The 27,671-nt window shown below is 45.7% G+C and overlaps 1 long non-coding RNA gene across 1 annotated transcript; it reads left to right on the top strand.

Annotated features, from left to right (window-relative positions):
- On the top strand, positions 1-27,383 carry LOC110598076 (uncharacterized). The gene is made up of 2 exons (XR_002483882.3): positions 1-1,004; positions 25,154-27,383. It is a non-coding gene; the product is annotated as an uncharacterized LOC110598076 (long non-coding RNA).
- Positions 27,384-27,671: the final 288 nt, after the last annotated feature.

The raw sequence follows: 27,671 nt of genomic DNA, 5'->3' as shown, positions 1-27,671 counted from the left end.
AGCCTAAATCTCCTCGCTCTGTCCCATGCTAATTGCAGCTTACATTATATAAATGGCTTTGTAAAGAAAACTATAACTCTGAGCCTTGAAAGTTGCGTGTTTCTATTTGCTCAAACTTGATGCACTTGTTTGAAGAGGGTCATTGCAGGGAGAGCTGTGTAGCCTGTAAGAATGTCCTGGATAACAAGCTTAAACAGAACCTTTTGTTGTGCCTAGTATTCTCAGGACTCCAAAATGAGGCCTCCTTTTTCTAACTGTGGGCTGAAGTGGTTCATTACTGCTGTTTCCTCGCCAGGCCAGGGCTCAGCCATTCCCACTACTGAAGGTCTGTAACTTCCTTAAAAAGGAAGAAGGAAAACATGGCCCAGAAAGGTCTTGTTAGCACTTCCTATGTGAAATTAGCAGCTTTCTAAAAGGTACAACTCCAATTACCTCACATTGTGGAGGCGAGCACAAACTCAACAATATGCACAGCCTAGCAAGTGACATTCTGTCTTTCTAGAGTTACTTCCCTAATTAGGAATGAAGAAGCTCTATTCTGCTGAGTGCATCTATTTACAGTGGCCACAATGCTTTAACTTGAGCATCCTTCTCAAAGACCAGTGTTAAAAAACACAAGTGCTCTTTTCGCCGAGCAGGCTATGGTGAGGCGACACATTCCTAACGGTTACGCCCTGGGGGTGGTGTGGGGGGGGAGTGTAGCCGCTTTGGCAGGATTGTTAACACTTCAGGATTCATTTTCCACAATAACGCCCCTGCCCAGAGAGCTCTGGGAATTACAGTGGACAATGGGAGGCATTCTTAGGAGGGTCTAATGATGGAATAAAAAGAAAAATATTTATTGCTTTTGACAGTTCCACAAGGGGCAAAAATCCTTGTCGTGGCTAAAGTTTCCCTAGCTGTTGGAGGAAGGCGGCTCACAGGGACTCAAACAGTTCCACTTCCTTTGTTAGGAGGCTGAGGACCAGGGCCAAGCTGGGAAATTAAAGATTAAGTTCATTAAGGTAAGATAATTGTGCGGAGCCATTGTTGTTGATACAGGTGGAGCGATGGGGGCTGGGGTAGGAAGCCCATTTACATGTGGGGACGACCCATTAAACAGGCTTAACAGACGTGCAACGCAAATATGTTTATTATTTGCCTGATGGCTGACCTGTGCTTCACTGTTTCATTAGTCAACAGGCCCCCAAAGGAGGGCCAGGACTCCCTGCCGGGAACCAGGTGGAAGAGAATGCAAAGCAGCTTCCAGAAAGGAAAGAGCCCGTCCAGTGGGCCCGTGGGGAAGGACTGGCCTTCCTGCCCCTCCAACACCCTGTCCCCATATCTGAGTTCCCCTTGGTCTCCATCCCCATCCTAGAGGACCAGGCTCCTTCTGGCCAGGTAGAGAGGACAGGGCTCTCCCACCTGAGGTATCTTTGGATCTTCCTGGTTTGTGCAGAAGCACTCCTGGGTGTCTGAGTTTCTCTGGGAAGCTTCTCCCAAGTTCCCTTCCCGAGGGGTGACCGCCCTCCTCCAGAGGAACTTCTTGGGAAGTCCGTGCTGCTTGGATTTTTCAATTTGTTTTTCAGAGAAAAACAAACCAAACATACGCCCCCTCACCACCACCACCACCACCACCTATGCAGATCCAGCCCCCTGCTTTGTGATTGTAAACTGTGGTTTGTCTTTGTTGGGGAGAGCTCCTCCCTGTCTCTTCTCCAACTTGGGAGACCTTAAGTACTGAGAACTTGAGGGAAAAAAAATATGTAGGCAGCATGGAGGGATTCTGGGGAGCCTGGGTCTGTCTCTGCGATCTGTGTGAAGAGAGAAGATGGGGAAGGGAGGTGCCCAGGTTGTGATCAAAAGGCTCAGAATGTGTCTGGGCAGGATTCGAGAAAGTCGTTCCCTCCCAAGCTGCCCTTAGGTTCCCTGTGTCTTGGGCAGGAGCGGAAAGATGTGCATTGATTTTGGTGGGGTCCACAGTTCCCCGCCCCTGGTCCCTCGACTTTTTTTTTTTTTTTTCTGTTTCTGGTAAGGAACTGAGAAATGCAGTTAAGAGTTGGAGATGTCTCCAATAGCAGAGATCCTGAAAGCAAAGCACTTGTTTATTTGCAAGATAGGGTCATTTATTACGCAAAAACTCACCTGCTTTCCTTTCTTTCTCCTCCTGCCCTGCCCCCAGCCCCCCTCTGAGGAAAATAAACAGTGTCATAATGATTTTGGTAAATAGAATTCTTTTCAGACTACCTGATCTTGGGGAGGCATTCTGAGAAGACCCCAGGAGTTAGTGTTGGCATGTGAAAAAAGGACCTCAGTTTAGAGTTTAAAATGTACAGACAGATACAATCACATGGTGAGAAGATTTTTCCAGAGTTAAGAATGACCATGTTTGGATCCATTCAGATTGAATTATGTCTCCGAACTTGTTGTTTTCTTTTGAAGGAAAAGGTTACATAAGATTGTTGATTTCCTTTAGCCTGCCAGGAATCTATAATGGGGAGTGAAACGGAGAGTCCTTTCGTTATTTTCATAGATTACATCAGAGAAGTTTTTGAATAAAACATTTTCAGTGTGTAATGTGTCTATCGGTCTGGGCAGAACTTGAAATAATTCTCCAGCAAGCAACATTTACTAAACTTCTTGGTGTTTCTCTTTTCTTGTGCTTATGTCAGGACTTCTTTTTATTTATTTCTATAAAGTGTCCTTTGTCCTTGAGAAGGTTGAATAGACTTCTTTCAAAAGTTATCAGAGACCGGTCTGATAAATCAGACGAGAAATTAGGAACATCTGAGTTATTTTCTAAGATGGGTTAATGAAGAGATGAGGATTTGCATTTTCTTTTAAAGACCTAATGAGCAAATAAAACAGAGGAGGGAGACAGGCTCCTCAGCTGTCACATTGTGATTTATCAGAGAGCAGAAAGGAAAATTTGATACAGACAAGATTCCAACTGCAGCTTCCCCGGTATGCATTAATGTTTTGAGAGCAAGCTGGTCATCACTGGCCTTGTACAATTAAAAATATAGCTTGAAAACCTTGGACAGTGTCCTCGGAATATTTGTGTGTACTGAAACATTTATCTCCAGAGACCCAGCCCTTTAACGGAAAAGAAGAAGGAATTGTCCATAATCAGAAAAGAAAATATGCTCTAAACTGAAAGAACTTTATATTTTCAACCCTACTGAATTAAGAAGGTTTTTTTCTTTATTGTTTTTTTTAAAAAAAGGCGAAAGCTTGTCATCACATTGCCAGAAAAAAAGGGGACCTTCGTTTTGGAAATTTAGAAGTTTGAGGTCCTTAGAAATGCCACTTGAATTTGGAACTGTGATTAAAGTTGGTAACAGGATGGGAGTGTAGGGAGGGAGCCGCTGTCTTGTGGCACTTGGGACATTTCTGGATGGGGAAGAATCTCAGAGGCTCCTTTTTCTGCCTTCGTTTCTGCAGAGCCTGAACTCCAGCCTTCCTTTTAGTCTAGATGGGGGGCTGGGGGACTGCCACCAGGAGCAACCAGAGCAGAGTCTGAAAAACCTTGCAGAGGGCTGCTTCTCACTAAGGCGCGAGAGCTTTCACTATTTCAGGCTGTTGAATCACAATTTTTGAAGATTCTGTTGCAATTTTAAAATTTGAATAATGATTTTTTTTAAAGAAACTTGCTATTCATAACAACATTTGTGGGCTCTTTTGTACTGTATAGTAGACATGAAAATATAATCTACCATGTTGAATTTTAATGAAAGTTTGCTATTCCCTAGTTTCTGCAGTTTTTTTTTAAATAGAGGCAAAATTTACATAGCATAAAATTAATCACTTTAAAGTGTACAATTCAGTACCATTTGTTATACTCAGACTGCTGTCTGTACTTTGTTTTAGTTATAATTTCTCCCAGTTGCAGAATCACAGACAAATCTGTAGAAGAATTATTAAACACTGATATTCATTCAACAAACATTTAGTGAGAAAATTATTACAAAGCAACACTAGACAAGGCTCTGTTGGGGGTTTTAAAGATAAAAAGGGACTGTCCTGTCCTGCAGGGGAAGAAAAAATAAGTTTTAATCTAGGAGAGGCAAAATATATGCTGACAGCAGCAATAATTTTAGACAGGAAATATTTATTGATTTTTATTAATAAACATTATTTGGACCTACAGGGTTTCATCATCCAAAACATCATGGTATTGTTAATTATTTACCAGTAACTATAGCCAGTGTAATTAGTCTACAAAGGGTTCAGAATATTTACTGTGCTATTTTTCTCAGTGATTTTATTTCCTCTGACATGTTCCAAAGTTTTCAAAACTTCATAATATGTAAGTGGAACTTTGTTCAATGTGTTTGCCTTGATGGGCATTTGCCATGTTTGGGTGGGTGGATTATTTCACTGTGAAACTTTTTGTGGAGCTTTTCTGCAGGTTTCAGCCTGCATGGCTGTAAGAGGCTGGGGAAGCTCTATGGGGAAATAAATTGCTTCATTTTGCTGGAAAAGTTATGCATGTTTCTCAAGGGACTTTAAGGCAAAGGCTTTGGCACCCTAGTTGAGAAATAATACAGATGATGGAAACAAACATTGGTTTAGCCTAAACTAGATTTTAAAGATGGAAGTTGTTTAATGTAAAAAGGAAAGCATTGTCTCAGAAAATATTTATAATTTTCTTGAAAAATATTTATCCTGCAAATAAAATCTGTATTTTGATGAAGATGATGCTGGTGATGGTGATGGTGGTGGTTTTGAGAGGAGAGAATTAGTACAGAGGAAAAAAAAAAAACTTGTCTCACCAAGATTAGTTGATACAGCTTCATGTGATCAGTTAGTGAAGGTCTTTGGCCAAGAATATAGAAAAAAGATAACAAATGAGCAAATAATTATGGAGTCCCCTTTTCGCAGAGGCTATGCATAGCTGTTTTTGGAGAGGAAAGACAGTAACCAAAAGAGCTGGCTCTGTCACTTTGTAGTTGTGTGCCTTTTGGCAAATGGCTCATCTATCTTCTCTGAGCCCTGATTTCCTGGTCTATGGGGACAGTAATCCTGTCCTGCATAGTACCCCACGAAGGTCAGCAGTAGTGTGCTGCTAAGTCACATCCTCCATGCTCAGTGGATCGGTCATTGACAGTCAACCCTACTTTTCAAGGGACTTAAGGCAAATGGCTCAACACCCTAGATGGGAGATAATAAAGGGGATGACACCAAGAAAACAAAGTATCACATTCCACCAGGAAAAACAAACTACATTTCCGCGTGAGTTTTCCAAATCATAAAATACCAAACTAACCTATCATAGTGTGTATGCTTCTGGGGAGATGAGTTTTAAACCTGTCTAATGGTAGATGGGAGAATTCAGAATAAGTATTTTGAATGGGACTGTCTAGAATCCATAGTTTTGACTGTTGAAAACCGTCTCTTGCTGCCACCAAAAGCTTACAAATATTGCCTGAAAAATTATTTCAATTTCCATTAGATTGGAGCCATCAATTTATACCTGAAATATGTCAAAATGTTGGGTATTTCAATAATGATAAAAATGATTGGAATTGCCATGTTTAATTAAAATGTTAGTCCACTGTCATCTCAACTGATAGCAATTTATAGAGATTTTTCTATTTGCTGTTAAGATGTTTTATTATTTAGTGAAAATCTTGCTGTTTAAGCAATGCCTGATGTTAAATTAAGGAGGAAGTGACAACTCTCCGGGGTGTGGGGAGAGGTGACCCCTTCATCGAGGAGTGTCTCACAGGTAAAGGGAGTGATTGTAGAGGGGGGCAGAAAGACCACCCTATCTCTAAGACCCTCCCCAGCCTATTTCCTGATGTTCAAAAATCTTTTTTTTAATAGTTATTTTTTAGTTTTAAGTGGGTACAATATCTTTATTTTACATTTATGTGGTGCTGAAGATCGAACTCAGTGCCTCAAGCATGCTAGGCGAGCACTCTGCCGCTGAGCCATAACCCCAGCCTCTCAAAATCTTTTAATAATAAGCCTGGCTGAAGTGCAAAAGATTTTGGAAAAAGAAAATCAAAGTTTAAATTCACACACACAAAAAAAGGTGTAAAATGCCCAATACAGAGTTACAACGTGGGAAGAAGGAAAACTGACTGTGCTGAATTTATAATTTTGCTGAAACTGACCCCGAATCCCAGGAAAACTTGGCTTCCCCTGGTGGCAGGGAGCCTGAAACTTTGCCCTGAAGAACTGATATTGTCTCTTCTTACCCAGGGATAGAAGAGCGGATCCCAGGATCTGCACTTTGGGACCTGGGTACAAGGGGCCCTTCTGGGTACTGCCACCAACATTAGTTTGGTTTTAGCCCATCATGCCTGGGTTCCACCAGCCTTCCAACATGACTCTCCCTGGCTTGGGGGAGGTCTCCTATACACCTCCCCCTCCCTCCATCTCCAGCCCCATTGGCCTTAACCACTTCCTCCACACCTTTGTTGATGCAGCTTCTGGCTCCTCCTCTCCATCCACTGATGAGTACTTCTTCTGACTCCTCCTGCTGGATTTACTTCCTCAGGTAACTGCACTCTCCCTCCCAGACCCAAGCTTCCCAGGTGGTGCTCCACAATGAACGTTCTGCACCCACTTCTCATCTAAGCCTTCGCACCACGTCCCTCCTCCCTCGTTCATTGCACAGATGCCTGGTCAACACCTTCTTGCCTGCCTGCTGGACAGCTCCACCCAGCAGCTCCATCCCTCAACCTCGTACCTTTAGGTTCCTGCTGGCGCTGCTATTCCTGTGAGACTCTTGCAGCCCTGCCTTTCCTGAATCAACCTGTTCTGCTTAAAGCTTCTTCCTCTACCTCTCCCAGCCAAATCCTGCACAAGGAAAGCCTCCTCGGTGATACCTTCTCTTGCTATTCTAGCCTTTCTTGAATAATTCATTTTTAATTGTGATCCAAATTCATGACATAAGATTTACCATGTTAACTTTTCTTTTTTCTTTTTGTGGTACTGCGGATTGAACCCAGGAGTGCTCTGTCACTGAGCTATACCTTCAGATGTTTCTATTTTTAATTTTGAAGGACAGTCTCCCTAAGTTGCAGAGGCTTGAACTTGAACTTGCTGTCCTCCTGCTTTGACCTCCTGAGTTGCTGGGATTACAGGCCTGCACCACATCGCCCAGCCCATTTTAACACATTAATTGCATTAATTGCATTCTCAATGTAATTTTACCATCACCACTATCCATCTCCAGATTTTTTTCATCTCCCAAACAGAACTCTATACCAATTAAAATTAACTCTGTCCCCTTCAGCTCCTTGTAACCACTATTCCACCCACTCTCTCTAAGAATCTGTCTAGCCAGGTGCAGTGGTATATGTACACCTGTTATACCAGTGGCTTGGGAGGCTGAGGCAGGAGGATTGAGAGTTCAAAGACAGCCTCATATTCCCATAGCAAGTGATTCCCATTTGAAATTGCAGTTTCTGACTCTTCTCTGATAGCCCTGTACTGGTGTCAAAATACTTCAATGTCCACTTTGGCTTTGGCTACTCCTGGCTTCCAGACCATTCACTCTGGGATGTGTGTGTTGGTGCTATCTGGAACCTTCCCTGAAAACTTATACACAGGGATCCTGCTCATTAGCAGGCCAACTGTCCCGATGCGTGGAATAGATCACAATCCTATTTCCAGAAGTTCCTCTGGGTTTGAAGGATCTATGATCCAGAACTTCCCTCCTAAGACTTAAGTAGGAACCTGACTTGCTTTCCCCAGAAGCCTGTTTTTCATCTTGGCATTGGCAGGAGATGCTGCCTAATCTCCCTGAGCCTCCTCCTGAGTTCATTTGAGAGTCCTGGGATCAGCTTCCTTCACTGGATGTGCCTTAACTTCTAGAAGTGGAGGGGGGGAGGGGGGGACCAGAGTCACTGTCTCTGACCTGGGTGGTACCTGCTGGGGCTGGCGAAGTGAAGGGCTGAGTCCAGGGGGGCCTGGATGGCAAAGGCTGTCAGAAAGGATCAAGAGAAGAAATGAGAATCTTTCATTTGGGGTTGACTTGCGTGGTTATCTTCATAATCACTAAATCATAACATCCCCTACTGCTTCTCTAGCTTACCTAATTTACTCTTGCCAGGATGCAATTACTTATGTGTCTGCTGATTTGGGGCTTTAAAAACAAAACAAAAATTACTTTTTCAGACTTAGAAGCAGCTGGGCTGATGAAAAACCACAAATTTGGGATGGGGAAGTGGTGGCAGGCGGCGGTAGCGTGCCCTGGGCTTTGTCTCTAGCAGCCATCTGAATGAAGTGAGCAAGCGTACAGAGCCAGAGGGTCTAAGAAGCTCCAAGGCACTTTCAAAAACTCTGGGTTCCACTCAGAAGAGGAGGGATGAGGGAAGGGCAAAGAGGTCACACAGACCAGAAATGTTCAAGTTACCTAATGTCAAAGTTGGCATTGGTGTGTGTGGTACTGGGGCTAGAACCCAGAGGTGCTCTACCACTGAACTACACCCTCATTCCCTTTTCTTTTTATTTTGAGACAGGGTCTTGCTAAATTGCCCATGTTGGTCTCAAACTTGCCATTCTCCTGCCTCAACCTCTCAAGTAGCTGGAATTACAGGCATGTACCACCACGTCTGGCTCAAATTTGGAATCTTGAATTTAGGAAATTCTTAGGCTAAGGGTTTGATGAGTGTATTTACAAGGTCTCAGTTTCTTCCTGCTCTATGTGCGGAGGGCAGTCACCCATGGCCAGCTGGCCAGGAGGTGGGGAGCCTGTAGGAACTGCAAGGGTTCAGCACAGTGCAGTTAGGAGGATAGTATCATCTGAAACCATGTTAGAAAGGTCAAAGTGAACAGGGTGGATGCGCCCTTCTATAGACATTCATGGGGTGGGGTGGCTGCAGTGCACAAAGGCACCATGGAGGCTGAGTTGTTCTTTGAAAGCTCTGCTCACCTCTGGAAGAGGAGAGGACTTTTGTCTCATAGACTAATACCCCAGTTCACTTCTGTAGTCACTAATTTGAGGGGACCTGGTGGGAACCGGTTGACACAGGGCTAAGCAGACCAGGAGAAGTCAGCCTGCCCTGTGAGACTTGCCATAAAATCCCCAAACACTAGGGCTCAGGTTGAAATAATGGACACTCCAAAGAAAAGTCATCACCCATGCCCCATCTATGAAAGGGAGTACTATTTGGAGTGGAATAGCCCTAGGTTGGTTTAGAATCTTTTTTTTTTTTTCTCTCGTGACTTGTGCTTTTTATTAACATCTTAGTCTTAGTGTTTTAGAATCTTTGATTGAAAAACAACAACAACAAAACAACTTTTTGATCAGGAAATACCCGAGAGGAGGGCCATGGGGAAACTGTCCTCTGATTTCAGCTACTTGCCTGATTATACAGAATACTTGACATGCGAGATGTCCCCTGGCCACTGGGTGAGGAAGGAGCCAGGAGGAGGGTGAGATACTGAAATGCAGTCAGGAGGTGGCAGGTTAGAATTGGTGGGGGACATTAAGCCCTGTAGTTCTTGCCCCTATCTCTGTTCCTCAACCATCTAGAGCTTTCTGAACCCTCAGGAAAGATCAAAGAATGAACCAGATCCTAATCATCCAGAAGTTTGAAACCTAAAGACATCCGTGGTCCCCTCCTGGATCTTGGGGTCTTGTCCCAGGCAGGACCTCTTTTCAGATCAACAATATTATGATGATTTTTGCCAAGATCTAATAAATCACATGATAGAGTTTCATAATCCCTGCTTCTCCGGTGTCTTCCCTTTGTGGAAATTTATGTTCATTTCAGGTTGGAACTGTAGGGGGTGCTTGGCTGGTGACACAGGCAGCAGAATCAGACATAGGCATTGATGGGGCACTATGAGAGGGGCATGGAGGGGACCCCCAGAAACTGTGCTGTGAGCAGAATCAGAGCAGTGGCTGGGCCCTTCTCTTCCAGGTTTCCACTCTTCATTCCCCTCAGCCAGGCCTCTCTCCTGGGTCCCTTGCTCTTCGTCATTTCTGTGTCGACGTGAGGATGGCCAGAGGGGAACCAGCATGCTGGCCTCTTGTATAATCCTATAATTGGCTGTAATCCGTGTATGAAATATTTGGAGGTCTGCCTCACCATTAACTCCTACTTGAAGAATAATCACCTCTCCACATACAGGCCTCTGGGCCAAGTTCTCCCCTCCCATCTCTGAGCCTTCTATCACAGCTTTAACTTTACCGAAGATTTTTGCAACTGCCCAATCCTTGTTTGTTACATTTTTAATATCATAATGTTTTCAAAAAAAAGAAATCAACATTCAAAGAGGAGGCCCTCCATGGATGTGTCTGAGTAAACATGGGAGTGAAATTTTTAGAAGCTGAGAGACAGGGGACCTGTTAGGCAGAGTATGTCTGTACTCCATGTGACTGGAGAGGGTGTAGACCAGAATCCTGGGCATGGGGGTAACAATGTCAGGGGTGGGGGGTGGGGAGGTGGCGGGGGATTTGTGTTATAGGTGTGAAACTACAGCAATGCCTCTGGTTGTCATGGAAACAGCACACGGAGGCTGTTTAGATGTGGGAGGGCCAGGGTGGGAGGCCTGATACTCTTTCTAGGAGGGAGTGACAATGAGCCAAGGACAGGTATGTGTATGAAGAGCCGGGTTTGGAGCCCCTTCCTGTGTGAGCTGGCCTCTGAGCATTGCTTAGAACTGTCTGCTCTCGGTGGGAAACCCTTCAAAGAGCGGATGGAGAAAGAGTGGATGGAGTAAGAGGGGCTCAGACTCTCGGAGCTGTTCAGTGCTGGCGATGTCTGCACAAAGAAAGCTTTTCAGCCCTTCAAGGGCTCCCCAGGGCAGGAGGAAGCAGCCTGAAGGAGGACAACCCCAGAGAGGTTTGATTCAGCCTGGGGTGTTGTGCTGGGTGTGATGCCACATCCTTGTGTTCAATTATTGATTCCTTCAGGCAGGGCCAGTTTTATAGGGCAGGTCAACTAGGGGGTGACATACTGATATAGTTTGGGGGGTACCAAAAGGGTCCTTCTGTTTCCAAATAACCCTCCAGCTCTTTTCAACAGGCCTGCAAGACCACCCTCAGAGTCCAGCCTTTGGCTGAAGCGAAACCCCTCCCCAAATTCTTCCTCTCCACTGCCAGTTCTCCTAGGAGGACTTCCGCATAGAGCTACTGCAGCCTCAGTCTGGATGAGTTTATCAAAAGCTCTTGCAGCATCAGAGTAGTCTTGAGCTGCAGGGGACCGGGGTAGGAGAAGGGACACTGAAAGAAGGGAGAAGTGAGAAGTCAAAGGCAAATTTTCCCATCTTCCCCATTTATCCACATGTCCTTCAAGACCCTGGTGGTCCATCACGCTCACAGCATTTCCTATGCTCTCTCTTCCGGCCATGCTGAGTTTTGTATCTCAGGAGTTGAGGGATGGGTTCTCTGAAAGGAGGTCATTGCTGCAAAGGACACATTGGCTTAAATACCCCGAGCCCAAGGAGAGGAAGGAGAGTGCTGCTCTGGTGCCTCTTTCCAGAGCCTGTTTGTCTCTCTCTCTGCAATGTAGCTAGACGCCCTGCGAGAAGGATTGCCAGATTAAATACAGGACGTCCTGTTAAACTTGAATTTCAGATGGGCAGCAAACGATTTTTTAAAAATAAAAGTATGTTCCATATATTGCATGTGGCATGATTGTTTAGCAGAAATTTAAATTGAACTGGGTGTCCTATATAATTATCTGTTACATTTGGCAACCAGAGCTGTGAGCAGCTGGGAGTTCCAGGGCCCTATCTTCCTTCTTTCCACATGGGGCTTCAGAAAAGATATGGAATGGCTTCTACCTGTTCCTCTCCCAGCATCTCCTACTCCTTTCTCTGTCCCCCTCTCCTTCTGTGCCCCTCCCTTCTCTTCTCTTACCAAAAACAGGGTCAGGCCCACATATGAATCTTTGCTTCACAGTGCATTGGCTGTGTGACCTTGCACAAGTGACTTTGCTCTTTTTTTTTTAATTGTTTTTTTGGTACCAGGAATTGAACTCAGGGGTGCTTCCCTAGTGAGCCACATCCCCAGTGCTTTTTATTTTGATTTTGAGACAAGGCCTTGCTAAATTGCTGAGGCTGGCTTTGAACTTGGGATCCTCTGCCTCAGCCTCTTGAGTCGCTGGAATTATGGGAGTGTACCACCACACCCAGTGTGACTTTACTCTTTGATCCTCAAGTCCTTCAAGTAATGTAGAGATCCTATTAAGACCTCATGAGGCCACTGTGAGGATTAAATGAAGTCATATTTGGAAAGGACCAAGGACAGTGTGAGACATCATAGCTTTTGAGCTGTGGGGTTTCCCCCACAATATCAGTGTTTATGTGCATAGGCGCTATCCATTTTCATTCTTATTCCAGCCCAAGGGCACACCCTGGCACCTCTTCTAGGGATGAGTGACAGGTCACAGTGACATTCCTGAGACTTCACAGTAGGAGAAGCAGTTGGGGCATGTACCTAGGAGACCTCTCCCCTGTAGCACCACTCTGAAGTTTCTTCATTACGTGTGTGTGTGTGTGTGTGTGTGTGTGTGTGTGTGTGTGTGTGTGGTCTCCTTTCCACCTGTGCTAGGAAGCCTCTCTTTCCTCTTCCTTCTCTCTATGGTGATGCCAGTCTGGCTCTTGGCCGTACGTAGCCAATGAGCAGCCATCTTTTGCTGTTGGGTGTTCCTTGCCTGCCTCACCCTCCTTTCTTTGTCATCTGGCACATCATTTCCTCCAAGCAGATACAAAAGTCCCTCCTGGAGAGGAACTACAGGAACACAATTCTCTGCTTATCCTTACTGTGTGTGATAAAGCCAGGGACTCTACGTGACACTCATTTCCATCCATCCTTATAGCCACTCAACAATGTAGGGACTGTTAGCATTCCTGTTTGCAGATGAGGAAACTGGGGCTTAAGCAGTTTTATCTAAAGAACCGCTATGAATCAATAAGAAAGTGATCATACCATTGAGAAATGGGCAATGGCTAGTCACGGACAATTCATAATGGAAGAAACCCAGGCAATAAACATTTGGAAAAATCCCCAACCTCTCAAGAAATTGCAAATTAAAATAAGGGTAAGATAGCACTCAGCACACTGCACTGTTTGGCCAAAGTCAAGTCCCACCACACTAGGGAGTGGTAGGAATGTAGGCCACACAGGTGCCCAAGGCGGGAGAGCAATTTAGCAATACCTGGGTCAAGTTGAAGCACGTACCCTGTGATGCCACAGTTCCCCCTGCTTTGGAGAAACACCCACAATGTGATCAAGAGAGAACAGAGATGACGGCCACAGTGACAGGAGGAAAATAAGATCAAGCCACCAGTTTCTGGTCAACTTTCTTTCTTTTTTTCTTAACCAGGGACTGAACCCAGGAGTGTTAACCACAGAGCTACGTCCCAGCCCTTTATATATCCCACAAAATGAGTGTTATTTAGAGACAGGGTCTCACTAACTTGCTGAGGCTGGCTCTGAACTCACAATCCTTCTGCCTCAGCCTCTCACACTGCTGGGATAACAAGGGTACACCACTGTGCCTGGCCTCTGGTCAACTTTCACAGTGTGCGAGCTAAGGTTGGCAAAAAAAAAAAAATAATCTATATAGATATGTCAAACAAAAAATAATATTTTATGAAACATGAAATTATACGAGATAACAATTTTTTAAATGGAACACAGCCTCACTCATTAGTTTGCACATAGTCTATGGCTGCTTTCTGTCTAAAATGGTAGCTTTAAATCCTTGCAAGAGACTGCGTGACCTAAAATATTTACTCTCTGGCCCTTTACAGAAAGAATTGTTGACCCTTGCTCTAGGAAATGGATAAATAAACAATGGCTCACTCTCAGAGCAGAATGCCACGCAACAATCACACATGAACAACAGGGGTGAACCTCAGAATATAATTTGAGTTTGGGGAAAAAAGAAACTTTCAAAGGGATCCAGTAAAATATGGTACCTTTCATACAAAATTTCAAACTCATAAAAGCAGCGAATATTGTTTGTAGATATATATGAAGAACATATGTAGTAAAATTTTTAAAAACTACACTGGAATAATAAACATCAACCTCAGGACACTGGTCACCTTTGGATAAGAAGAGAGGAGAAAAAGACGAGGGTAGGTTCACCTACTTGTGAACATTTTATTTATTCTTCTATAATGGTGGTAGGTAATTATGCTGTATTATTTATGTCTTTAACGCTAGTGATAAGACTTGAGCACCTGCATATAAGTGTAATACATATAAATAACTAAGTATTTCTCTTAAATGTTTCATAATTAAACTATGACAATTTAGGAAAAGAAAAGAGAAATTAAACAAGTCACTCAAAGCCATCCATCTGGGGACCAGTAGTTTTGAAGAGCTTGGGTGTGAACTTGTTCTGCCAGACCCCAGACATAAATCTTAACCCAAACATCATGTCTTCCTTAATTTACTGGCATAAGTGTTTAAGACATTGTTTCTTTTTGTACCTCCCATAAGAGTTTATCAGTAAGAACTGGGTGCAGTGGTGCACACCTGTCATCCCAGCAACTCTGGAGACTGAGGCAGGATTGCAAGCTTGAGAGCAGCCTCAGCAATTTAGCGAGACCCTAAGCAACTTAGTGAGACACTGTCTCAAAAAGGATTGACGCAGTGGTTGAGAGCCTCTGAGATCAATCCCCAGTACTAAAATAAATAAATGAAAAGAATTATTAGAGGAGCAGAGATGAGTCCCCTTGGACCATAGGCACAATGGTATCAGCCCCTCTTTATCAAGCTCCTGGGCCCTGTCTATTCTTATATAAGAGAGGACTCAGACCTGCCCCCAGGACTTATAGAAACCTGTGAGGTCCATTAGAAAGCAAGTCAGGATTCCTGGCAAGTGGAATAGGACGAGACATTTTCATGAGTCTTGACATCTCAACAAGCCTGGCACAAAAGACAGTGGCCTAGGGTCATGTGGAGGACATGAGCTCCATCTGAATCTTTTCAGACTTTGCATGTCTATGTCTATGTATTAATCCATTTCCCATTGCTGTGACAGAATACCTGAGATAAGCACCTTAAAAGGAGGAAAGATTTATTTGGCTCACAGTTTCAGTCTATGGTCTCTTGCCGCCTTTATTATTTTTGGTCCTGTGTCAAGGTATATCATCATGGCAGGGAACATTTGGTGGAGCAAAGCTACTCACCTCTTATGTGACCAGGAACAAAGAGAGAGGAATGTGGTGGACCAGTATTCCCTTTAGGGGCATGGTCCTAGGGACCCAACTTCTTTCTCTTAGGCCCCATTTCCTAAAGATTCCCTCCTCTCCCAGCAGTGCCTCAGCTGTTGCCAAACCTTCAACACATGGCCTTGGGGGGGGGGGATGTTTAAGGTACAGACCCTAACAGACAGCAACCTAAGAAGCTTCCAGAAATCTTGTTGAGTCCTTGTTGAATGAGAATATTCTTCTCTTCTTTCCCTTCTCTCTCTCAAAATGGCACTCTCTAGTTATTCCTGTCTCAGAAGAGTGGGAAACCAAATAGAAAAAGGGACGTCTGCAAATCAAGCGGACCTTTGGCCTGGTCAGAACAGCGAAGCCCTCTTCCCTCCATACCTGCTCTTCCAGGCCATGCCAGCGAGGCCCAGGCACGTGGGAGTTAGGGTTCCCTCTCCTCTGCCTTTGCTCTCTGCACCCCATGTTCCTCTCTCTTCTGGAAGTGCCTTCTCATCTGCATTCTATGTCCTGTTCATCCTTTAAAGTCCATTTTAAAGCCCACTTCCTCCAGGAAGTCTGCCAAATCCCCAGCCGAACTGTGGCCTCTCACCTCAGACCCCCGTCAGGATCCAGCACTTTCATAGATTCCTAATGCACCCCTTTGTCAGGTACCTGCCCACCTCTGGGAGTGTAATCAGGCAGGGACTTGACCTCACCGCCCGTGCCTCATTTACCTGTTCCCACCGTACCCAACACAGGGCCATCCACAATATATACTTGGTAAGCTTTGACAGATATATCAATGAATGAGTAAATAAATAAGGCATATTTAAAGAAGCTCCTGGAATTATGTTCCCAAGGAAGGAGAGAGCCCCAAACTACGTTAGGTAAAATCTTATCCCAAGGCTGAAGTTGTGGTTCAGTGGTAGAGAGTGCTCACCTAGCATGCATGAGGCCCTGGGTTTGAGCCTCAGCACCATATAAAAATATTGTGTCTACCTAAAACTAGAAAATCAATATTAAAAAAAAAAAAAAAGAAAAAGCTTAGCCCACTCATCTGGCTTCTGGAAATACCTCACACATCCTCAGTCAGGGGGACAGGCTGTTTGCTTGGCCACTGACCCTGGAGGTGCAACACCCAGACTGGACATGGGTAGAGTAGTGCAGGGGCCACTGGGCGGGGGTGGGGGTGGTGGACCTTGGCATTGACCTTTTCTTCCTTGTATTTTTGTTTATTTTTCTGTTTTTGCTCAATTACCTCAGGCAATGCCCCCCACACCAGCTAAGAAATGTGAAAACAGCTAAAGAAGAAATAAAGCAAGAGAGAAAAATGAGGGAAAGGGGGTAAACAAAGAGAGAATTCACCTTTCATCGGCCTGCAAAGTCCTCGGTTGGAGAATGAAGTTAAGACACAAAAGCTTTTGCAACAACAACATTGTGGGGGAAGGCACGAGAGGGAAGCCGAACAGCCATTAAAGCAATTAAGAAAAGATTAAGGTCGCTTGGTGGTGGAGGGAGAGAGAGACCCATTAATCAATAGGCCAGAAATCGCAGCAGGCTACAAAATTATAAAACTAGGCAAACCCGAGAACCGCACGGGCTCACCTCAACCAAGATGCCCGAGCAACTAGAAAACAGAGACATTATATTCATTTCTCAGGCTTGGTGGGGGAAAAAAAACCGGTTCTTAGAGGAACCCTTTCCTTTTTAATCAGCTAATGGAGACATCCTGAGGTTGGGGGTTGGGGAGATCCACATTGATTTCAAGGCAAATTCTGAAGCATCAGAGTCTAAAGAGAAACTTGCAATAATGCACAGACACACTGTAACTGGGCTGGGGGGACCTCGGGGCAGAAAGCTGTGTGATCGCAATCTTAGGTCCTGAAACGATGATGGCTTCATCGTTTACAAATATTTGCTGCCTCTTTTGGGGGAAGCCCACATCCCTGCCCTGCTGAGAGCAGGCCTAGCTTTGTGACTTGCTTTGGCCCTTGCAGTGGACATCCCTTCTGGACAGGAGCTCTGAGCCCCAGTAGCACATGGTTTGCCGCGTACTTTTTCTCCTTCGCAGCAACAGCCTGACCGTGTTCTCACCAGTTCCCAAAGGGAAGCCATGATGGAGTGACGGCTCGGCTGACGACAGAGACACTTGTATCTTGAGTAAAAAATGAGCTTTGTTGTTTTATGCTACTGAGAAGTGGGAGATATCTGATAGGCAGCCTACCCTGGTGGATTCATTTCCTTGCAATGCGTCCCATCTGCATAGAACTTTTGTTGGCTCCCTACTTCTTACAGGATTAATCCTGAACGCTTGGTCATAACATCAAGCCCTGTTCTCAGCATCCATCTATCCTAAATTCTGCCATTCTCTTTGTGTCTTGTGTGACAGGCTTCCTTACTGTGCCCCACAGGTAACAAGTTTTGGTGAATAAGTTTCCCTGGATTAAGAGATCTGAATCGCTCCGGCCCTTGTTCTCTGGGACGCCGACTCAGTGAAGCCTTTTTATGTGTGTGTGTGGTACCAGGGATTGAACTCAGGAGCACTTAGCCACTGAGTCACATCCCCAGCCCTTTTCTATACTTTATTTTGAGACAGGGTCTTGATAAGTTCCTTAGAGCCTCTCTCATTTGCTGAGGCTGGCTTTGAACTTGGGATTCTCTTGCCTCAGCCTCCTGAGTCATTGGGATTACAGGTGTGTGCCACTGTGCCCAGCTCCTGTGAGGCCATTTTTAATCATCATTTCCTGCTCTAGGACATCTCTGGGTCACTCTAGCTGATGATCTGGGTGATTAAAATAATATCTGTTTTTACTTAATGAATATATTGTGTTCTGCTTCCTAAGTGCCAGGCGCTATATCAAAAGCTTTACAAAGCACATTTAATTCTCGCCCAACCTATATTAAAAAGAAGGAAATAGAATAAGATTTGGACCAATGCCTCCAAGTTGTATTTCCTTACTCTAAGGAGCCACTAGTTTTAAAAATATTTTTATTTGTTCTTTTTAGATATATATGAGAGTAGAGTGTATTTTGACATACACATACATGGAGTATAACTTATCTAATTAGGATCCCATTCTTGTAGTTGTACGTGATGTGGAATTTCACTGGTGATATGTTTATGTACGTACATAAGAAAGTTGTGTCAGATTCATTCCAATGTCTTTCCTGTTCCCATCCTCCTTCCTTCCCTTCATTCCCCTTTGTCTAACCCATTGAACTTCTATTCTTCCCTCCCCCACCCTGGTTGTATGTCAGCATCCACATATCAGAGAAAACATTCGACCTTTTGATTTTTGAGGATTGGCTTATTTACCTTACCATGATATTCTTCAGATCCATCTATTTACCAGTGAAAGTCATAAAGTCATTCATTTTATGGCTGAGTAATACTCCATTGTGTATATGTACCACCTTTCATCTGCTGATGGGCGCCTAGGTTGACTCTGTAGCTTAACTTGTTGGGAGCCATGGACAAGTCAGGATGGCACCTGGCATTTTGCCAGAAGGAGTGGTTGAGAAGTGGTGACAGCTAGCCATTGGGATGATGATAATTAAGTTAAGCCGTGTATAATTATTAAGATAATGACTGATTGCTGTAACTGGATGATGCTGGGTTGAAGCAAGCTGTGTATTCAGTTGTGTATATAGACCTCTGCTGTCCGGCAATAGGGCGGCTCCTGCTGCCTCCGGTGCCCGCTACTTTTGAGTTCCCGTTGAGTTCCCATTGGCTCTCTCGGAGTTTCCATGGAGTTCTGGAGAGTTCCCATGGGATTCTGGCAATAAAGTAGTTCCTGTATGAACCTACAAGTGGCTCATGCCCGCCCGGTTATTTTTGTGCCCAGCCAGACTGCGGCATTAACTATTGTGAATTGAGCTGCTATAAACATTGATGTGGCTGCATCTTGGTAGTGTGGGAGCCACAGATTGATCTGTAAGCTCTTTAACAGACAATATAAAGGAAGGAGCCAGGTTAGTTTTAGAGCCATGGTGACTTTAAAGGTGAAAGCATGCCAGGCTTTGGAGGAGCCTCCTGGCTCTCTGTCTTGGTAACCTCAGCAGCAGTGGCAGCTCTGGAACATCCAGACAGGAGGGCATGACAAAGGACTAGGAGTTGGGGAGTGTATAGCATTAGAGGTGAGAGCTATTTGTCATGAATCTGCATTAAGGTAACTCCGCCTAAACTTGTTCAAAAGAAAGACTGTGGCTAGGTACAGTGGACTCGCCTGTAATCCCAGCAGTTTGGGAGGCTCAGGCAGGAGGATTGTGAGTTCAAAGCCAGCCTCAGCAAAAGCAAGGTGCTAAGCAACTCAGTGAGACCCTATCTCTAAATAAAATACAAAATAGGGCTGGGGATGTGGCTCAGTGGCTGAGTGTCTCTGAGTTCAATCCCTGGCGGGAACCAAAAAAAGAAAAGAAAGATTCAGGTGGGGGTCACCTCTGACATAATGAACAGCCTCCCCATGATAGCCCAGCCACCCACCAGTGACCAGTTCATTTCAGGAGCATCACAGAAAGACCCAGTACAGTTGTGCAAGGCCCCAGTTCTCTGCCCATCTGGCTGGGCTGGGGGTGGGCAGGTTTTAAGCCTCTGCAAGTGCAAAAGGGCCTTGCATCCTTAAAGCAAATAAATGTAAGATCTCTCTCCCTGTAGCCAAGCCTGTGAAAAACACAGAGGAGTGGCGGGCTGGGTTCTGTGCTGCCTGGCGGGAACCTGGGAGGGTCCCCAATGTCTTCAGTCCCTTGTGAGATAACAAGGCAGCCAAGTTGGGTCAGGCTTGGCTGTGGACATAAGGGGCTCATCTCCTGAGACTGCCATCAGCCTCCTCACCAGGGGACCGCACTGCTTCTCGGGAGACATTTGGAGTTGGTGCCAGCACACAGATACTTGGTGATGCCCACCCTCGGGGTTTGCTCCTGGGGTGCGCCAAACTGTCTGGCCTGAAAAATGATTAAAGCGGATGGAACCAGACACCCACCCCCACCCTGCCAAGAAAGAACTGGAGACTGTTTGCCTGGACTGAATGATGCTTCCTGGTGTGTCCCCTGGATGCACTGCATGGGAAACGAATGCCACTACTGCCCCACGGCACGGGTGACATGGCTTTCAGAAGAGCTGCTCTATTTCCTTTCCTTCTGACAATAATTAGCAAAGAACCAGTTGCCTGTTCAGGCCTCTCCCAGAACATTGAGTCCCCAAAAAGCCTCACTCCAGAGCAAAGCCTCCACTCCCCTGGGGGCCAATTGCTGGAACTTGCTAAGTTTCCTCTCCTTACCTGTAAAGGGAGATGTTAATAATGTGCTTACTCCACAAGGTGGTTGTGGAAAAGTGTGTCCCGGTGCTTGTGCTAATCCCGAACATCAGTCACTCTTATTATTTGCCTTCTGTCCTCCAGACCGTACCCAGCTCTCTTGGGACCCCGCCTTCGGGTCCTTGACATGCCATAATTGATTTGATCCTGAGCAGCGAGCCGGTCCACATTTTCACGTCAATGCCAACTCACACGTGCCACGCTTTTGTCGGGGCCTGGAGACAGTCTCCCGGTCAGACAGTTTCTCAGATTCTGGGGTGGCTGTCACTGAGTGGAGGTGGGGTGGGGTTAGCCACGAGGACCCTCAGCCCGGCAGCTGCCTTCTGAGAAGGGCATCCCTCCTTCTTCACTTTCCCCAACCCCCTGCCATCTCCAAGGGAGAGTGAAAATTGGCGTTTAGCTCTTCCTGAAGGACCTGCCTGGAGAAGCCTCTGGACTCTGGCTTTTCCAAAAGCCCGAAGGGCTGCGTGTGGGACTGGTCCAATGGTGGGAAACGAAACAAATAATTTCCAAGGTGATAAGAGCAATAAGGGCTTCCTCAAAGAAGAAAAAGAAAAGATCTGCTGACCATGGTGGGAAGAGCGCCCAGGGACCCTGGCTAAGCCCCTTCCGCCCACAGCTGGTCTGTCCTCATTAGCATGCCGGCACTGAGGGCCGCTGGGAGCCACACTTTATGGATTATCTGAAGCTAAGAATAATCCCAAAATTCATGAACACAGGCTCCAGGAATAAAAGAGAGATGGAAATTGGGTGGGTAGGGGGATGGGGCGCTGACTACTAGACAGACAAACAGTATTCATGCTCCTGTAAAAAGATTCTCCAACTTTTTGATATCAGGACATCTTCTCACTCTTAAAAATTATCGAGAACCCCAAAGAACTTTGGTTACGTGTGCTATATCTGTTGATATTCACCATATCAGAAATTGACTAAGAAATGTATAAATATTTACTTATTACTTTACCATGAAAAAAAAAAACAAAAAAACAAGTCAGTCCACCACATATTAGCATTACTAGCACGTTCTTATGAAATCAGGACTATGTCTTCCCCACACGCCCCCCTCCAAAAAAAAAAAAAAAAAAAAAGCAAGAATCAGTGAGAGGAGTGCATTGTTTTGCATTTTTGCAAATCCTATTGGTGTGTGGCTTAATGGAAGACAGCTGGATTCGGGTATCTGCTTCTGCAGTGGGTCTTTTGTGAGATCACACATTGAGTCGCGTCTGGAAAAGGCCATGCGTATTCCTGAGAGAATGCGCACGTGAAAAGGCAAATGATATCGTAGGAGTATTATGAAAATAATTTTGACCTCAGGGCCCCCTAAAAGGGTCTTGGGGACCTCCCCACAGTCTCCAAAACACCCTTTGGAAACCACGATTCTAGTGAATACTGGAAATAATCCTTCTGCCCTTCTAAGATTCTAAGGGGCTTTTAATTTTGTAGCTCCCCCTACTTTTACTCTTTCTCTGACCCTGGTCTGTATCCTAGAGTTTTCATGAATTAAAAACCCATGTGCCCGGCAGGCCCTGTGCTAAATGCAAGAGACACAAAGAAGAAAAGGCCAAAGGTCCTGATCCTCAGGAGTTGGCAGCTGGCAGCTGAGATGCCCCTCAGGCACGAGAGAAGCTCTGCATGTCCCTAGGCGCAGAGACGCCAACTTGGACTGTGCTGCGTGTTGAGGACACATATGACACAGAGCTGAGGGCCTCTAGGTGGACCTGAGAGACACCCTCAGACCCAGGTGAAGGGCCCCTCAGGGCTACCCTGTGAAAGGCTGAAGTGCCTTTGGGGTGGAAATAATCAGTGATGTCCCCCTGGAGGAAGCAGATGAAGGTCCTGGTGTAGACTTCTCAGCACCTCCTCGCCCTGAGGGAGCCGAGCTGGGTAGAAGAGAAGGGCCTGAGTGAGGAGGGTGGGGGTGGGAGGAGAGCTCAGGGGAGGCACAGGTAACCAGAACACGGTGGCCCAAGGAGGGACTGAGTATTCCGAATTCCACCATGGGCGGGCCACTTTCTTCAGGGTAAGAATTTACTCTTCTGGATTGGCAGAGTTGTTGGTATCTCCTAAGCAAAGAGCTGCCCAAACCCCAACCGCCATTAAAATCTGGATCCCAGAGGCTCCAAAGGCTGGAGACCTCAGCATGAGGATGGCCCCTCACTCCTTGGGTTCAGGGAGCCAAATGCCACCAGGGCCCCACCTGGGGCCTCCTCACCTTCTTCTCCAACTCGGTTGGCATGTTTTCCTTGCCCCTCCCTTAGGGTAATGGTGACAGGGGTCAAATACATGCAAGGGGAGAAGGAGACAGATGGTCATGGGCCCATAAGACACAAGTTCCTGAATTCCAGCAAAAAATGGAAAGTCTGGCAACGGAGTCCCATTTCCATGATGACTCAGATTGACATCTAAGTAACGACTGGACTCCTGTCAATAGAGCTGCAGGTCTCTCTGCCTGAGTGAGCTGGATTTCTGTTGAGTTGCTTGTGAAGGAAGAGAGGTAATGTCCCAAATGCCAGCCCAACAGAATCAGCTCTTCAATAGAGCTGACTACCCACTTGGCCTGAGGATCGGAAACCCTCACAGTTCTCCAGATGATCCTGCTCCAGGTTTGTGGAGTAAGATAGAATCTGAGGTTTGTTTTTTGTTTGCATTACAAGCATTTAACCCAGGGCCTTGTTCAGGTTAGATGAGCACTCTGCCACATCCCCAGCTTGCTACCTAAGGTTTCTGTTTGCTGCCCAATAATTGGTTTTGAAGGGTACAAACCAACTCTTAAATGCATCAATAAAAGGCCCAGAAAAGCCTTTGGTGAAGCAGAGTCTTTCTGTGAGTTTAATCATCAGTTTCTAATGGATCTGTTTGGTAAATTTAGGATTTGATTTTCCTAAGTTGGTTTTCCCTGGCTGCTATTGACAGGAGAGATCAGTTTTTCTTTTCTGAGGAGAAGTAAGAATGGCCCTAATTGACTGCGGAATACAACCTTATGTCCCTAAAACCCCAAATGTGGAACAAACTCCTGAGCAGACAAAACAGACCTTCTACTGTGGAACTACCAAACAAATGCACGGATGGATGGAGGGAGGGAGGGGTGGAGGGACAGATAGACTGATCTGCAAAGCCAGGGATCTGGATCGCTTTGCAGTGGTGGAGAGAAATAGAATAAGGTTTGAGGGAAAGTAATGGGGTTGGCGCAGAAGCATCTTCAGTGGGAAATAAGAAAGGGCCATCTGCCCTGGACACCAGGCATTAGCAATAGCAGATTTCAGGACACTTAAGAATGATGTAAGGAAATAAAAGATTGGTTGAGAAATAGGAGAGTCTGAACCATTGTCCAGTTGCCAATTCCATGTAACCTGAGAAGTAACAGGGGTGGGTGGGGTTTTATGGCACTCGGAGGAAGCCCAGAGAGGGAGTGTTGAACTTCCCTGTGTGCCAAGATGGGAGAAGAATCGTTACAGCGCCAGGCTCTGTGTGATGCCATATTTTCCCTGAGCTCTGAGCCAATAGGCCAATTTGAGAACATAGACTAACTGGTCTCAGCACCTCATCCACCAACCTGCTTCCCTCAGTTTCCCCACTTTATACAATGGAGGTGATAGTGCTGCACATTTCTGGAGTTCCAGAGTTTGACTTCCTAAGCTAGGTTAGTGATCATCTGTTTTGACACACATTATCTTACACATATTGAAATCCAAACTAGAGATGCCAAGTGATTTGTTTAAGCCCATGTGGCAAGTCCTCAAACTCCTGGTTCTTGCATTCAAGACTGAAAATTCTCTTTGCCTCTCCATCCATTTCCCTGGATGGCAATGAAAAAAAAATAAAGAAAGAAAAAGAAAGGAAGGCAGGAAAGAAGAGAGGGAGGGAGGAAGGAAAAGGGAAGAGATGAAATAAGACAGTTGAACAATCCCACCCAGCTCTGGAGTTGAGCAAATCTCATGTAAACTGCACTGAACCCCGCCCTGGTGCTCTGGGAACGTTCTCGGCCATCATGTCCTAGGTGAAGTGTTTGCCACGGGTTCCGTAGACCAGGCAGCCCCCTCTGTGAACCTTCTACTGCATTAGCCTGGAGGACAACGGAGACCTGAACATGCTGTTAACGGTGACAGCACTTTCCTAACACCAGGAGGAAAAGAACCAGGGAAGCTGCCCCTTCCTTACCTTGGTGAGACTCTAGACCTTTTGATCATATTTTTCTCTTTCTACTGATTCATCCCCCATCCCAGAGGCAGGGAAGACCCCCAGTGGCAGAGCAGGCTCTATAATGAGCACCTTCACGTCTCCTGCTACAGAGCACAGGAGTGGCCGTTATCAAACGAGTGGTCGGTGGAACATAAATGAGCAAAATAATACATTATATCTAAGAATAATCAGATCAGGCAAATGAGGAGAGGGGTGAATGAATGAGGAGCCAAACAGGAGTGGATGGAGAGCCTCCGGAGACTGGAAGGAGGCGAAATCCATTCCCCATAACTCGGCTGCCTTTTCAGTGGAGGCTCAAGTCTGTGCAGACAACACCACGTCGATTGGTGGGAAAGCGCTCCTCCTCACCAGCTGGAGGGAGACACTGTTTTTAGGTGATGCTAGATAAGAAAGAGCAGCAGAAAGGAACAAATAGATCAAAGGAACTTGGGGGGCCATTTGCTTCTCTACCTTGTTCTGTTTTTTCCAGGTTCTGTGGTCTCCGATTAGCTCTGGGGCTTGCTCGGTGATTTAACTGTTTTTTTCTTCTCAACTTACAGACAGGGGAGCTCCAAACTTCCAATAAATCTACCATGAAAAAACCAGCTAGGACCCAAAGAGAAAGCCATAAGGATGTTTACGGACTCTCAGCTCTCTGGGGAGGCAGCTAAGTTTCACGTGCTAGTAATTCTCTCTTTCTGAATGCTTCCTGCTTCAGGCTGGTCAGCCTTGACTTACCCCAGAGGACACCAGGACATTGGCCAGAGAATCAGGGAGGGAGATAGGATGCAATCTGAATGGAAGATGGGGCAAGTGGCTTGACCTTGATCGCCGTTAGAAGCCTGACCTTCAAGACTGGACCAAGCTATGTCTATTCATGGCCCACGATGGTGGAGGACTCACTAGTTAGTATTACAAGGGAGACTTGGACCCAGGGGAGAGCCAGGACTTGCTAGAGACGAGCTGATTTCCCTGTCCACACTCACCTCCTCCTGTACATGTGAATCATCAAGCACTGCTGTGCGGGGGCAGAAATGAAGCCAAACACGGTCCGTGGGTGTGGGAAGCAGCCTTTTCCTACTCTGCCATAGAAGTATGAATTGGTAAACTCGGCAGGGGGGTAATTTGGCAACAATAATACAACAAAACCCTTAAATAACCATATATGCTTTGTCCCAGCAGTTGCATTTCTAGAAATGTAGGTAATATTTAAATAGCATTCAGAAGTGCTTATGACAGCATCAGAACCCTGGGAGAAACCTCATCAACACCCACTGATTTGGTTAGTTAATAAACGAGGGCGCGGCCTTTCCTTGGTGTAGTGTGCGGCCATCCGGAATGATGCTGTGGACCCAAATGTATCACATGGACATATAGTCACAATATAGCGTTTGATTTTAAATGGCAGGTTACAAAATAGCATTGTTTAATAGTATCTATTTATTTGTAAGCAAACATCACATGTGCATGAACACAGTCTGAAAGGATATCTGTCAAAAATGTTGACAATAGGGGCTGGGGGTATAGCTCAGTTGGTAGAGTCTCGCCTGGCATGTACAAGGTCCTGGCTTCAATCCCAAGCACCCCTAACTCCCCACAAAGTGTTGACAATAGCCCTTCGGCAGGGTGGGATTTCTGGTGTTTTTTTCTTTTGGCCTATCTTCACAGTCTACGTAGTGAGTATATACTTACCCAGGCAATATTTTTAAAGGGCTCATTGGGGGAAAACTTGGTTTAGGCCTGTGGATGAGCAAAGGATGGATCTACTAACCAGTCAGGTAGGTCCTAGCTGGGCTGTCTGTCACCACTGAACACAAAAGGCAGGGCTGACTCTACTTTCCTGAAAGACCACTGGGATCCAGGACCTCATGGCTGGGCGTAGGCTCAGGTGGTGGGTGTGGCCTAATTCTAGACTGTCTACAGGTTCTCAGAGCCCTGCTTTTCTTTCCCCCCCTAGGAAAGAAAAATCTTCACCGGGGCTCTAAAGCCATCCACCCACTGCCTTCAAGGGGAGTACTCCTCCATTCTTCACCTTGCTCCCCAGGAAATGGGTAGGGTGAATGCAGAGATGATGAAGCTGACAGGCATTACATCAAATTTTACACGCAAATACACACATTTGAATCCCTCTCTTAATTTTTTCATTCCTCCACCAAGGAATAACAAGTCAGTAGTCTCTAAGGTAGCCAGTCTCTTCACTTGTGATAATTTAGGGAACATGACGGAAAAGACCACTGGTGAAACAGATTTGGAGTTCCCTCCCACAGGTATTATACATTTGGATTCTGAGTCTCCTCGGCATCCTGGAGCAAATGCCTCCTCTCCCTGTGAGGTTCTGATGGATGGAAATGGCAGCCCAAGGAGCACTAGCCAATCATGAAACCAAGTGTAGCTTTTAGAGTGCTATGGTTTGGATGTGAGATGTCCCCCAAAAGCTCACGTGTGAGACAATGCAAGAAGGTTCAGAGGAGAAATGATTGGGTTATAAGAGTCTTAACCTAATCAGTGATTTAATCCCCTGATAGGGATTAACTGAATGGTAACAGAAGAGGTGGGGTGTGGCTGAGAACGTGGGAACTGGGGCGTGGCTCTGGGGTATATATTTGTACCTGGCAAGTGGAGACAGCGTTCTCTCTCTGCTTCCCGACCATCATGTGAGCTGCTTCCCACTGCCACCCTGTTCCGCCATGATGTTCCGCCTCACCTCGAGCCCCAAGGAATGGACCAGCTTTCTATGGACTAAGACCTCTGAAATTGTGAGCTCTCAAATAAACTTTGCCTCCTAAAATACTTCTGCTTAGATCTTTTAGTCATAGCAGCAAAAAAGCTGACTTCAATAAAGAGTCTCTGGGCATAATACTGGATACTCCGAACCAGGTCCTTGAGCAATACCAGATAACCCCAAAAAGTAGAGTCGGAGAAGATGGCTTAGGCTCCAGGTCAAAGTGGCAACTGCTCTTCCTTTTCCAGAAATCTCTGCCTATTCTATCCCCAGAACTTAAGGAGAAAGGCCAGGGTGAAGCATCTTCACTGGAGAAAATAGAGCAAGACAAAACAGTGAGCCAGCCTGTCCCTCCA

The sequence above is a fragment of the Ictidomys tridecemlineatus genome, chromosome 12, assembly GCF_052094955.1.
Source record: "Ictidomys tridecemlineatus isolate mIctTri1 chromosome 12, mIctTri1.hap1, whole genome shotgun sequence".
Lineage (NCBI taxonomy): Eukaryota > Metazoa > Chordata > Mammalia > Rodentia > Sciuridae > Ictidomys > Ictidomys tridecemlineatus.
Note: the sequence above shows the minus strand (reverse complement) of the source record. Positions and strands in the feature narration are given on the sequence as shown.